The following is a 14,951-nucleotide window of genomic DNA, read 5'->3' on the forward strand; positions in this document are numbered from 1 at the left end:
AAGACCACAGCTGAGGCTACTTCCCACTGTAATAGCAAATATGTGTTGATCATCACAGGAGGTTGGTGGCACCTTAATTGGGGAGGACGGGCTCGTGGTAATGGCTCAAGCGGATTAAGTTGGTTTGCATGTGTTTTGATTCCCTTCCGTTTGCTCCGTTTCAGCCATTATTATGAGCCGTTCCTCCCCTCAGAAGCCTCCACCGGTCCTCATCCTCCTATCCTCCCTGAGAGGGACGACCTTTTGCCATAGTTTGGGATAATTAGTAAGACCCTTCTCATATCAGTAAGTGTTGCATGTATTTAGCCATGCAATTAGCCATACAGCTACCTCTTATTCAGTGTTTGTTGTGATGTACCCACTGGCTCAAATACCTGCCATCTAACTCCAGTAGTCATAACACATACTGGAGTCTTACTGCCCCCTCTGAATCTGTGTATATACCCTGTATATTTTTGCAAAAGTGTCATCAAGTGACATATTAACTGATACAAGGCTGGAATCCCACTGCAGCACCAGGATGCACAAACAGAGATAAAACAGAAGGTGAATGTAAAGAGGACCCGCAGACCTCAGAGTGCAATCATCATCCCCCCATCATCTTCTCTGTTCTGCATGTCTCTGCGTGACTCAGCCCGATGTTCTCTCTACCCTCTCTCTCTCTCTCTCTCCCCCCCCTCTCCTACTCCCTCTCCGTCTCTCACCCAGAGATAGCGCTCAGTGAATCACCCTGTTCCATTACATTCTCCAAACTTTGTTTTAACTAGTTGAAAAATATGCTAATGTTATGGAGAAAAAGAGGGACGGGGGGGGAAGGAAAGAGAAGAATAGAACTTCGCGAGATGACCCACTTAGCCTAATCAATGCAAACTAATGCTGGAGACTTCTGAGATGGGGGGGGGGGAACACAGGCCTAAATGCGTTAAATTAATCCAGATAATTCAACATACGACGATAAAACGCCACAATCAAGTCCCCTCTGGCTCTGATGTTTGATTCAGAAGGCGCTGTGCTGTTTCATGACGAGATAAGTGTGTGTGTTTCTCTCCTAATTCCTCTTCTTCTCTGTGTCACTGGAGATGGCTGTGGTCGAGGGCGCTGGGAATAGACGCTGCCTGTGTTTGTCCATAGAAAGCAACACACACTCACACATACACACACGTTTTGGTTTCTTTGGACATAGTCACAGCCTGATGTAAGATTCATACAAAGCGTTCAACCATAGCTTCTCCCCGAGGGGATGCTAGTGTATTGTCTGTGGTTTGAAACGAGATCATTAAAATAATCAAATGATGGTAAGGGAGAGTTATCCACGCTGAAAGTTGTTGTTTGGAGACCATTAGAAGAGATGCTGTTTGTGTGAGACAGAAAGTAAAGTAGTCAAGGCAGGGATTCATCAACCAACCATCAACAGCTGACGGCCTAGGAAAGGCCTGGGGCGAACTGTACTCTAAAACAATAACCAACATTTATCACAAGACAAACGATGGCATCGTCGGGGAAAACAAGTTCTTTTTTTTCCACAAGTTTCACTGTCCTGTCGGAGAAAACAGACTCTTGAATCTCCAGTCGTCTGATTATTTCTCTTAGTATCGTGTCGGAGAACAGGCCTCTGGATGCAACACACACACACACACACCTCATTAACATGCTATCCAATGTTATTGTTCCTTGAGCTACACAACGTAACAGTCTCTCACTGAGTTATCCTCGTGTAAGTCTATGTGTACTGTATAAGTGTCAGAACTGAGACGCACCAACGCCTCAACGTCACAGCAGCAATAAAGTCACCTCTGTCTGTGTGTGTCAGCAGTTCAAACACTTATTTAATGAGAAAAATATTAATTACAAAAGTGCTTTCCTTCCCTCCACTTACAAACATCTCCTTGGAGACACGTTCTCTTATTACAATAGCGGTTTAATCTAGCCGGGAATTTGTGCTACGCTAATTAGTTTATATAGGAGTCTAATTATCTTATTGTGTTTTTAAAAAACACTGCTTCTCATCTCCTCGGGAACTTTGAAAGCAGGATAGCGTGTTCTCTCCACAGTCTCCCTCATCAACTTCTCTCCATGCCGCTGCGACGCAACAAAAACGATTCATTTAAACCAATAATCTCGAAGTCGTTCCCACTTATAAAAAGAACTGCAAATGAATTATGTTAACTGTGATAATTTTTCATTAGATCTTGAAATGTGTACACTTCATCAGTTCTGAGGCCTCGGCTATTTCATTACAGCTGATTCCGTGTTATTTAATGAAGCAAGCGTTTCTTCTTTTTCTTTCTCTCCCACTCTGTTTTTCACTTAATTGGATTATGATCAATGCGACTCTTTTAATGTTATGATGTCAAGCTTTACTCGCGCCCTATCTGTTACGACACAGTTGTTTGCGTGTGAAGATTAAGAAACGCAGCATCTTCCTTTGTTGAATGTCAAACTAAAAACGTCCTCTCTAAATGATGAGCGAAGGAACGAGCCAGTGAAGAGCACAACGATAACGAGTCCCACTGCTGCCAGTGTCAAAGTGAGGGAGAGATGGAGGGAGAGAGAGGCATTGACACAGGGACAGTTGGACGGAATAGAAGAAGGGCAGGGCGAGAGAGGGAGACATTGACAAAGAGGAACAAGAGAAAGGAAGCAAGAGAAAATCGGAAATCAGGGGAATAATGGAGGGAGAGAGGGAGAGAGGGAGAGGTGGGGAGGAGGAGGGAGAGTCAGCTGTTCGTTATGGTTAAACTACCTAACGATGGGACTGAACTAAATTTAGCTGTGAGACACAGAGACAGAGTCGGAGATATCTGAAAGACACCGTCAGTCGCCACAGGAAGTACGCTGTGAACGAGAGAGAGAGGAAAGAAGGAAGAGATAGGTCTTTACAGGACTAGCATGCGTGGGTTCACGTTTACAATTTACAGCTAGCTATGTATTGAATTTCCAAATGTACATATACTGTACGTAGGTATGCATATAAATGCCCTAGTGTACACAAACACACACCTGTGCCTTGTGTGCTTCTTATAGTCTTGCACTTCTAAAATGTCACACATACACTGAGCTGCTGGGAAGACTGTGGGGGAGAGGTGGGAGCTCCTCTCGCTTGGCCGAGTGGAAAACCTGATCTTCTTACCTCAGCAACTTCAGATGGAGGGACTCTGCGGAGGGACATCTGTGTGTGTGTGTGTGTGTGTGTGTGTGTGTGTGTGTGTGTGTGTGTGTGTGTGTGTGTGTGTGTGTGTGTGTGTGTGTGTGTGTGTGTGTGTGTGTGTGTGTGTGTGTGTGTGTGCGTGCGTGCGTGCGTGCGTGCGTTTGAGACAGAGAGAAAGAGGGCGAGAGAGAGAGAGACAGAGGGGGCGGAAGAGGAATAGCCTGTTAACCGTTGCTATCAACCACTTGCTCCCTGGCCTCTCTCATGCCTCGCTCTGTGTACAGTATCTCGGTATCCAGTGGTCCTCAGGGCACCCAGGTGTTCATCGTTAACATCGAATGACCCTGACGAGGCGATTAGATGCTGGCACGGCATGATCTGAACCACTCTGTAACAATGTGCCAGAAAGATGATGAAACTCTACTGAATTATGTAGCACTATATAGGTCATCGGGGTAGAGTATAACACAGCAAACACACACGCTTGTCACGGCAGCCTGGGCCAGGGTCGAACACCATATTGACGCAGGCTGCGTCCGAAATGGCACCCTATTCACCTACATACCCATAGGGCTCTGGTCAAAAGTAGTCCACTCTTTAGGGAATAGGGCGCCATTTTGGAAGAAGCCACAGTGCTGAATCAGGCCCTATCCTATATACTCTGTTTGTTTATGGCTGAAAAATCAAATGAGATCCGACAGGCGATCACATGATCTCTGTCCCTGGCCACCCACTATCTGCATTGCCATCTCTGAGGCTGGCTCTGTTGTCACGGTCGTTCTGTGGATTACCATGCTCATTGTTACAGGAGCCGTGGACGGGGATGTGATTATCATAACTGTTCTGACAGCCGCTGCTCTCGCTGAATAGATCATCAAGACGGGTATTGTAGGGTGAAGGGTGGGATAGTAGGATGGTGGAGACGCTCAAAACGGGGAAACATGATTATGTTACAACCGTGACCAATTACTGTACCTGAGTAGGGTTTTATCTGGCTGGCTGTTTCGTAGTTCCTGTATATTTGATCATGCCAATGATGGGGGAGATGATGACAGGATAGTTAGTAGGAGACGTTCGATAGCGATGCTGATTTTGACGTTGATGATGGTGATAATGTCATTTCTTCCCTACATGTTATCTGCTTTGGTGGATTCTTAAATACCAAGGTCTCAAGGATCAAAGTGCATGTGTGTCCGTGTGCTTGGGATGTGAGAGAGTAGCTGTGTTGACACCCCGCGAAGTAGTTGGCATCGGAGTGACTGAAAGGGGTTGAATATTTAGGCCAGGATTCAAACCGATCGCGCTTTATTGACTGTGCACCTTCGAAGGCAGCGTTCCCGCATTCACGGTAAGCGCTGCATATTAAGTTAGCTCAATCGGAAATTAGCGTTAAATTCCGCGTAGCCGGAGATTGGATCCTAGCCTCAGCCTGACTCCTAAAGTCTGCAGACATTGGGCTAATTTTACTCCGATAAAAAAAAGATTTGTCTGTAATTATCACTACAATGATGTGCTCGAACATGACACCTGGATGTTTATATTCTGTGTGCCCTGGTCATCCTCAGTGAGAGACACGATAATTATCAAACATACCAAACTGTCTGTGTTAATCATTTCAGTGGCACACCTGAGTCTCTGAAACTGCTCAGCAGCTGTAACTTCTGTGATGATCAGACGAGACAGGATGTCTCTCGGCTAATTGTGTTGTAATGTCGTCCGGGTGGATTCAACACTTCACATGAAAGAGAGTTTCTGTTTGACACTCAAAGGGAAATTAGCGGGAGAAATCAACCTCAGAATGAAGAGACGACAGGCCACAATGGAGCCCTTCACACGCAGTAGATGAAAGTTGTAATTTGGCATGAAGAGGCATTGAGAGGGGAAGCTAAATATAGTCTCTCTATATACATTGTGCCTGGCAGGGAGAATAGCGATTAACAGCCAATTAAATGAATCACAGGGGTCAGCGGCAGTAAAAGATGAATGGTATGTTGCCATGCTGCTACCCCATAATCCACTAGAAGTAGAAGAAGAAGTAGAAGTAGTAGAAGTATAAGAAGAAGTAGAAGAAGTAGAAGTAGAAGAAGAAGTAGAAGAAGAAGAAGAAGAAGAAGAAGAAGAAGAAGAAGTAGAAGAAGATTTTGTATCTTCAAATCTCTGGAAAAACTATTTGATTTGAGTGGTGGTAATTGACTCGAATCACTGATGTTGATCATGCACATACAATGGGTGTCTGTGTGTGTGTGTGTCTGTGTGTGTGTATCTGTGTGTGTGTGCGTGTGTCCAGTATCGATCGGGGACAGCAGCATCACCAGCCACCACATTTCAGAACCAGTAACAGAACAAGTCCTCCCCTAATTGCCGCTGTTCCTTTTAAAAGAATGTCTCATCATCGCCTCTACAAAAACAAGGCAAGTCATTACCGGCAAAATGGGTGCCATTTTACCCTCCGTTCCCCTCTTCGTCCTCCTCTCTGCAGCTGCTGATAGCTTCCACCTAGTTAAAGCCCAGTGATCAGGGCATCATCATCATCATCATCATCATCATCACCTCCTCCTCACCCTTCTAGGCTCATTCAGACCCCATTTGCGTAATTGCCGCGTCTAACCTCTCCCGAGCCGGAGCTCCTCCATAGGGAGCCAGCATAGCAGCCAGCCAGATTGGAGCTCCATCGATATTAATAGAATCTCATTTCATGCCTCCGTCAGATAAAACAAAGGTTGGGTTTCAGGGAAGCAAGTTTGATCTTCTTACCGCGGCTGTTGAGACAGAATAGAGTACTTAGTGCTGTGTGGATAGAGCAGGATGGGAGATTGATATGCTGGGTTGTGGCTGTGAGAGTGTGTTGTTAGTCAGTTCAGTTGGCTTGGCAGGCCATGTCAGGCATTGGGGTTGAGCAATGGACAAATGGACAGTGAGACTTGGAGTGTTGCTCTGGCTCTTTCCAGGGAAGCTGAGTGACCTGATAATCTATGCATGTTCAAAATCAAATCAAATCAAATCAAATCAAATGTATTTATATAGCCCTTCGTACATCAGCTGATATCTCAAAGTGCTGTACAGAAACCCAGCCTAAAACCCCAAACAGCAAGCAATGCAGGTGTAGAAGCACGGTGGCTAGGGAAAACTCCCTAGAAAGGCCAAAACCTAGGAAGAAACCTAGAGAGGAACCAGGCTATGTGGGGTGGCCAGTCCTCTTCTGGCTGTGCTGGGTGGAGATTATAACAGAACATGGCCAAGATGTCCAAATGTTCATAAATGACCAGCATGGCCCAATAATAATAAGGCAGGACAGTTTAAACTGGAGCAGCAGCACGGCCAGGTGGACTGGGGACAGCAAGGAGTCATCATGTCAGGTAGTCCTGAGGCATGGTCCTAGGGCTCAGGTCCTCTGAGAGAGAGAAAGAAAGAAAGAAAGAGAGAATTAGAGAGAGCACACTTAAATTCACACAGGACACCGAATAGGACAGGAGAAGTACTCCAGATATAACAAACTGACCCTAGCCCCCCGACACATAAACTACTGCAGCATAAATACTGGAGGCTGAGACAGGAGGGGTCAGGAGACACTGTGGCCCCATCCGAGGACACCCCCGGACAGGGCCAAACAGGAAGGATATAACCCCACCCACTTTGCCAAAGCACAGCCCCCACACCACCAGAAGGATTTTCTTCAACCACCAACTTACCATCCTGAGACAAGGCCGAGTATAGCCCACAAAGATGTTGTTGCGTGTTCATGTTTGTTCGATGATTGCGTCAGTTCCCGCTCTCATGCAGGCCCAGCGACTCATGAGTACTTGACCCATCGGGGAGAGATGTTGCTGGGGAGATGCGTGCGGGGGTAGGGAGCTGGGGTGGAGGGATTGGTGGAGGTGGTGGGGGGGTGTGAGGAAGGAATACTCTTCCATTCTTCATCCTTCCATCCCTCTCTTTAGTTCTATCACCACCCATCGTCACCCCATTTCCTGAATTTTTATTTTTTTATTTTTTTATTTCACCTTTATTTAACCAGGTAGGCTAGTTGAGAACAAGTTCTCATTTGCAACTGCGACCTGGCCAAGATAAAGCATAGCAGTGTGAACAGACAACACAGAGTTACACATGGAGTAAACAATTAACAAGTCAATAACACAGTAGAAAAAAGGGGAGTCTATATACAATGTGTGCAAAAGGCACGAGGAGGTAGGCGAATAATTACAATTTTGCAGATTAACACTGGAGTGATAAGTGATCAGATGGTCATGTACAGGTAGAGATATTGGTGTGCAAAAGAGCAGAAAAGTAAATAAATAAAAACAGTGTGGGGATGAGGTAGGTGAAAATGGGTGGGCTATTTACCAATAGACTATGTACAGCTGCAGCGATCGGTTAGCTGCTCAGATAGCTGATGTTTGAAGTTGGTGAGGGAGATGAAAGTCTCCAACTTCAGCGATTTTTGCAATTCGTTCCAGTCACAGGCAGCAGAGTACTGGAACGAAAGGCGGCCAAATTAGGTGTAGGCTTTAGGGATGATCAGTGAGATACACCTGCTGGAGCGCGTGCTACGGATGGGTGTTGCCATCGTGACCAGTGAACTGAGATAAGGCGGAGCTTTACCTAGCATGGACTTGTAGATGACCTGGAGCCAGTGGGTCTGGCGACGAATATGTAGCGAGGGCCAGCCGACTAGAGCATACAAGTCGCAGTGGTGGGTGGTATAAGGTGCTTTAGTGACAAAACGGATGGCACTGTGATAAACTGCATACAGTTTGCTGAGTGTTGGAAGCAATTTTGTAGATGACATCGCCGAAGTCGAGGATCGGTAGGATAGTCAGTTTTACTAGGGTAAGCTTGGCGGCGTGAGTGAAGGAGGCTTTGTTGCGGAATAGAAAGCCGACTCTTGATTTGATTTTCGATTGGAGATGTTTGATATGAGTCTGGAAGGAGAGTTTGCAGTCTGGCCAGACACCTAGGTACTTATAGATGTCCACATATTCAAGGTCGGAATCATCCAGGGTGGTGGATTGCATTCGCAAGATGCTCTTTTATTGTATTTAATACCATTTAATACCCGCCCTACTCCTTCCAATGTATTTACCATAGAGCACACACCAACTAATATAATAGTTATACTGTATGTGTGACATGCACCAATCAGTGACCATTATACCCTGGTCTCTAATCCTCTATTAGCCACAGAGCCTGATGACATGCGAACAGCAGAACAGCTACACCATTCTTCAATAGCAACACCGCCGCCCTTTAAACCATATAGTACTAGCAGGCGTTGGGGGCGTTAGGCGCTCGCAGATGCATCCTGGGAAATCTCAACGCTAAACGCTCTCACATCAGAGACAAAAGGCAGGGATACATGGTTAAAGATATTTTATTATTTCATTACTCTCTCAATATTATTTATACTCTCTTTCTGGCCTCAGCGCACACACACACACACACACACACACACACACACACACACACACACACACACACACACACACACACACACACACACACACACACACACACACACACACACACACACACACACACACACACACACACACACACACACACACACACACACACACACACACACACACACACACGCACGCACGCACGGACACACACACGCATACACTTTGCAGCCTGTTTTTACAGTCTTAATAATGCAGAGAGATGCAGTAGTGATGTATCGCTGGTCTTTGTACAAGGAATCCCTGGTGTGACACAAATTGATGGAGATCTATGAGGATTTAGCTTGTTATGGCGGAACAGGGAGACTTTAACCGTGGTGGGTGTGGGAGCAAGAAGCAAGGGATGGGAGGAAGGGGGGGGGGCGCAGCTGGTCACAGCGCCGGGCAACGGACACTCGTTTAAAAAACGATTGAGAATGACAAAGGTTCCTTTTCTTCTGTGGTAGACAAAAAAGGAAGGAGGGGGACAAGTTATCATTATACACACACACACTGTAGCTACCGTGTGATTACTGGCCTCAGCTCAAACCCCTGGTAAATGAAAAGAGAATAAAAAAGTGTTTATGGGAGATGTAGAGGTGTGTGTGGGTGGGAGGGCAGACGTTTTAATTAGAAATGAATGAGAGAGCGAGGGAGAAGGAGAAAGAGAAAGGATTACCTAGCTGGGGTGAGTGGGAGGGATTCTACTTTCTCTCCTATTAGAGACCTAATGGGACAGGGATCCCCTGAAAACAGCAGCACACACACACACACACACACACACACACACACACACACACACACACACACACACACACACACACACACACACACACACACACACACACACACACACACACACAGAGAGAGAGGAACAGAGATACACATACACATAGACTCTCACAAACCGAGAAGAGAGACACACAGCTTACATCGGCACATGGCAAAACGACACACACACATACTGTATATACTACAGCTGCACTGACACATACCAGCCTTGTTTATACAAGGTGCTAACATGCATCAGTTGTCTTGATCTTGTCCAAATTCTGATTGTGCCCACATTTTCAGACATGCATCTACAGATGGTTTTATATGTGTCTCTTATCTGTCCACTGTGTCTGCAGTCAGCATTGTGATCCAATCTCCGGGTCCCTCCCTGTATACAAATGATTTGACTGATATTCTTTCAAAATAATATTTTTGTATTTGTTTTAAGACACATATTTATGCTATAATTCAATGACCCCACTTGTCAATGATTTTTAGAGGGTTGAATAATGATCATTTAAATGGTTTCACTGTCTAGATCTGTCTACACTTGTAGGATATCCAGACACAACGTGTGTCTGACTATCTCCGGAGGTAGTCAGGAAGATCTGTTCGCACTGTGATCAAAAAATGTGGGCACAGTCAGAATGTGGACAAGATCAGGACAAAGGATGCATGTTAGCACCAGGTATAAGCAGGGCTACTGAGGGGGATGTAGATTAAGTATTTCCACTGTGTTTTATGAGGGGTCTTCGTGGTCTCACCATGCCATACTTTTATGCTACAGTATGCTACACTACACTCTGACCCATAATCTCTCACTCTCTCACACATGCATCATAATACATTAACGACAAATGAGGGAATAGTATATTTCAAAGCTCAGTCCTTTCAAAGAACACTAAATATAGCATAAAGTCATTTCCCTCCCTCTCTCCCTCCATCTCTCTCTGCCTTCATCTCTCTCTGCCTCCATCTCTCTCTGCCTCCATCTCTCTCTGCCTCCATCGCTCTCTGCCTCCATCGCTCTCTGCCTCCATCTCTCTCTGCCTCCATCGCTCTCTGCCTCCATCGCTCTCTGCCTCCGTCTCTCTCTGCCTCCGTCGCTCTCTGCCTCCGTCGCTCTCTGCCTCCGTCGCTCTCTGCCTCCGTCTCTCTCTGCCTCCGTCTCTCTCTGCCTCCGTCGCTCTCTGCCTCCGTCGCTCTCTGCCTCCGTCGCTCTCTGCCTCCGTCGCTCTCTGCCTCCGTCGCTCTCTGCCTCCGTCGCTCTCTGCCTCCGTCTCTCTCTGCCTCCGTCTCTCTCTGCCTCCGTCGCTCTCTGCCTCCGTCGCTCTCTGCCTCCGTCGCTCTCTGCCTCCGTCGCTCTCTGCCTCCATCTCTCTCTGCCTCCATCTCTCTCTGCCTCCATCTCTCTCTGCCTCCATCTCTCTCTGCCTCCATCGCTCTCTGCCTCCATCTCTCTCTGCCTCCATCGCACTCTGCCTCCATCTCTCTCTGCCTCCATCTCTCTCGCGCTCTTCATCTCTTTCCAGCCATCGCTCTCTCTTCATCTTTCTCTCTCAATCTCTCTTCATCTCTCTCTCCCTCTCTTCATCTCTCTCCTTCCATCTCTCCCTCCCTCTCTCTCTCTCTCTCTCTCTCACTCTCTCTTGCTCCCGCCTACTCATCTATATTTATGGTCTCCATATTGAAAAGTTCTTTGCATTTAGAGCGAAGCTGTGAGCCGCTCCTCGCTGCAATTACTGATTAATTACAGGGAATTAAAGCAATTATGGCTGCAGAGATATACAATTAACACACACGCACCATGCTTCCTGATGCTAACACAGGCAATGCAAAAGGCTAGGCTACATTACCATACAAACATCTCTTTCCTTTAGTCTCTTCTTTATCGCTCTCGTTCACCCCCTTCGACACGTTCGCCTTTCCCTCATCTTTCACTATCTTGGTATTTTTTTTATCCCTCTTTTGCTGTGCATTCAACTCCAGAGAGAGAGCGAGAGCGAGCGAGAGCGAGAGAGAGAGAGAGTGGGGGCGGATTCCTCTTCCTAGGCCCTAGCCAACAGCCAATCACGATCACTTTACAGTCTGGAAAAAGGAAGGATTGGCATTACATTGCCTGCTATCTCTTATGTCCATTTCCCTCCTGGAGTGCCCTAATACAGTATATTTTATAGCCCGTTTGTTCTTCATTTCATGCTCAATGGCTGAGTTGTGAGACATTGTACTTTTTCTGTTAGATTGTCAGACACCATATACAATAACTGCCCATATTTAGAAACTTCTGCAGGCCTTTTGACAAACTTTAGACAGAGTTGTAACTGTTGTTTGTGTCTGTCAAGAGGAGAGGTTTGAGGAAAATCACAGCTTCTCCTCTGAGCAGGGTATAATTTGGCAAAGGGAAGATGACAGAAGGGAGCATCGTAAATAAGAAGAATGAAAGGAATAAAGAAGAAAGTGAAGTGTAAGGAGTGACAGATGACAGGGTCTCTTCTCGCGTCTATTCTCTCTCTCTCTCTCTCACGCACTCCTCCCATCTCCCTCCTCTATGGACTGTCAGGGAGTGTGGTGCCTGCAGCCTAGCCTCCGGACAGAGACACACTCCTTCCTCTGTCCTCCCTCTTTCCTTCATGTGTTTGCTTTATTTACCAACAACAAGGAGCCCATTTGCTTAAAAGCTACATAAAAATGTCTCCAAAGACTGGCATGAACTTTGTGTTATCTCCTTGCACTTTCAGTCAGCAATAAACTTTTTTTTCCACTGGTATGTATGATAGGTAAAGTCGCTGTAAGTTACTCTTACCTTTCTGTTTGTGAGGTGAACTCTATTGAAAAGTTTATATCAGTAGGTCATTGTTGAAATATATATTATATTCTGCTTCCTTTCTTTTTTTAAGTCATTTTAGTTTCTTCCAGGTCTGCCTGATCTCTTTTAAATCTAGTAAATGGTCTATCTTCTCCAAGTTGTCGTCTGTCTGTCAAAGTATTCTGAAACAGATTCCCAAGTTTATATAAAACGTGAAATATTTATATCCATACATATTTTTGCTTCTTCTTCTGGGTTTTCTTTAGCGGGGAACATTTTTTTCCACTTTATGTTTTTTATATTTATGATGGAGGCACGAGGAGTCCCTACGGCCATACTGTGAGTCATCCCTGGGTCCTGCCTGCTGCAGAGCACAGAGAGGAACCCCAGTCACACACACACACACACACACACACACACACACACACACACACACACACACACACACACACACACACACACACACACACACACACACACACACACACACACACACACACACACATGGATACACAGAAACACTCTTTTCTCTCTCTCTCTCTTTCTCTCTGTCTCACAAAATCACACACACACTGAACCAGAAACAGATAGAAGCAGAGAGTTATAAAATATGCTGACCAGAAGTACCGGAAGGGTCAGTGTGGACAGAGCGAAAACAATTCTGCATATCCAATGTGTTCGCTACGCTACATTAGATAAAGGGGCTGTGGTTAAACTATAAAGGATTTGCTTTTGGTCCAGATTCAAGGACTCTATGCCAGAGACATGGGCTCTAACAGTAAAAGTGTAATACAATTGTGTAAAGTTTGCCACAACATGGTCAATGGTCAATTACAGATGTAGGATCTTAATTTGAGCAAGTTCGCTACAACAGGAAAATAATCCTGTGGTAACAGGAAATGTCCATTATTGTGTGGTATTATTCATGGGCATTTTTTATAGGGGTTCATATGTTTTTCATTAGGACAAATCAAGTCTGACATTATAAAGTGGAAAGTACAACATTTAGAAACCTTTTTTTAAATGTTTTTTGAAATGTTAGCCCTTTTTCTCCACAATTTCGTGGTATCCAATTGTTAGTAGCTACTATCATGTCTCATCGCTACAACTCCCGTACGGGCTCGTGAGGTTGAAAGTCATGCGTCCTCCGATACACAACCCAACCAAGCCGCACTGCTTCTTAACACAGCGCCTTCCAACCCGGAAGCCAGCCACACCAATGTGTCAGAGGAAACACCGTGCACCTGGCCACCTTGGTTAGCGCGCACTGCGCCCTGCCCGCCACAGGAGTCGCTGGTGCGCGATGAGACAAGGATTTCCCTACCAGCCAAACCCTCCCTAACCCGGACGACGCTGGGCCAATTTTGCTTCGCCCCACGGTTGCAAGTTCAAATCCCCGAGCTGACAAGGTAAAAATCTGTCGTTCTTCCCCTGAACAAGGCAGTTAACCCACTGTTCCTAGGCCATCATTGGAAATAACTGACTTGCCTAGTTAAATAAAGGTAAAATATATATATTTTTTAATATTGTAAAAGTAAAGATACTGTACCTTAATAGAAAATGATTCAAGTAGAAGTGAAAGTCACCCAGTAACATCCTACTGGTGTAAAAGTATTTTGTGCATACAGTGCATTCGGAAGGCATTCAGACCCCTTCACATTTTACACATTTTGTTATGTTACAGCCTTATTCTGAAAATGATTCAATTGTTTTTTCCCCTCATCAATCTACTCATCAATCTACTCATCAATCTTGAGGTGGCGAATCGCATCTCTGCATGTCTGGCAGACATATCAGTGTGGATGACGGATCACCACCTCAAGCTGAACCTCGGCAAGACGGAGCTGCTCTTCCTCCCGGGGAAGGACTGCCCGTTCCATGATCTCGCCATCACGGTTGACAACTCCATTGTGTCCTCCTCCCAGAGCGCTAAGAACCTTGGCGTGATCCTGGACAACACCCTGTCGTTCTCAACTAACATCAAGGCGGTGGCCCGTTCCTGTAGGTTCATGCTCTACAACATCCGCAGAGTACGACCCTGCCTCACACAGGAAGCGGCGCAGGTCCTAATCCAGGCACTTGTCATCTCCCGTCTGGATTACTGCAACTCGCTGTTGGCTGGGCTCCCTGCCTGTGCCATTAAACCCCTACAACTCATCCAGAACGCCGCAGCCCGTCTGGTGTTCAACCTTCCCAAGTTCTCTCACGTCACCCCGCTCCTCCGCTCTCTCCACTGGCTTCCAGTTGAAGCTCGCATCCGCTACAAGACCATGGTGCTTGCCTACGGAGCTGTGAGGGGAACGGCACCTCAGTACCTCCAGGCTCTGATCAGGCCCTACACCCAAACAAGGGCACTGCGTTCATCCACCTCTGGCCTGCTCGCCTCCCTACCACTGAGGAAGTACAGTTCCCGCTCAGCCCAGTCAAAACTGTTCGCTGCTCTGGCCCCCAATGGTGGAACAAACTCCCTCACGACGCCAGGACAGCGGAGTCAATCACCACCTCCCGGAGACACCTGAAACCCCACCTCTTTAAGGAATACCTAGGATAGGATAAAGTAATCCTTCTCACCCCCCTTAAAAGATTTAGATGCACTATTGTAAAGTGGCTGTTCCACTGGATGTCATAAGGTGAATGCACCAATTTGTAAGTCGCTCTGGATAAGAGCGTCTGCTAAATGACTTAAATGTAATGTAAATGTACACACAATAAAGCCATAATGACATATCAAAAACAGTTTTTTTTTTATATTTAAAATAAAACTTTAAACTTTAATTCAGACTCT

The sequence above is a fragment of the Oncorhynchus keta genome, chromosome 4, assembly GCF_023373465.1.
Source record: "Oncorhynchus keta strain PuntledgeMale-10-30-2019 chromosome 4, Oket_V2, whole genome shotgun sequence".
Taxonomy (NCBI): domain Eukaryota; kingdom Metazoa; phylum Chordata; class Actinopteri; order Salmoniformes; family Salmonidae; genus Oncorhynchus; species Oncorhynchus keta.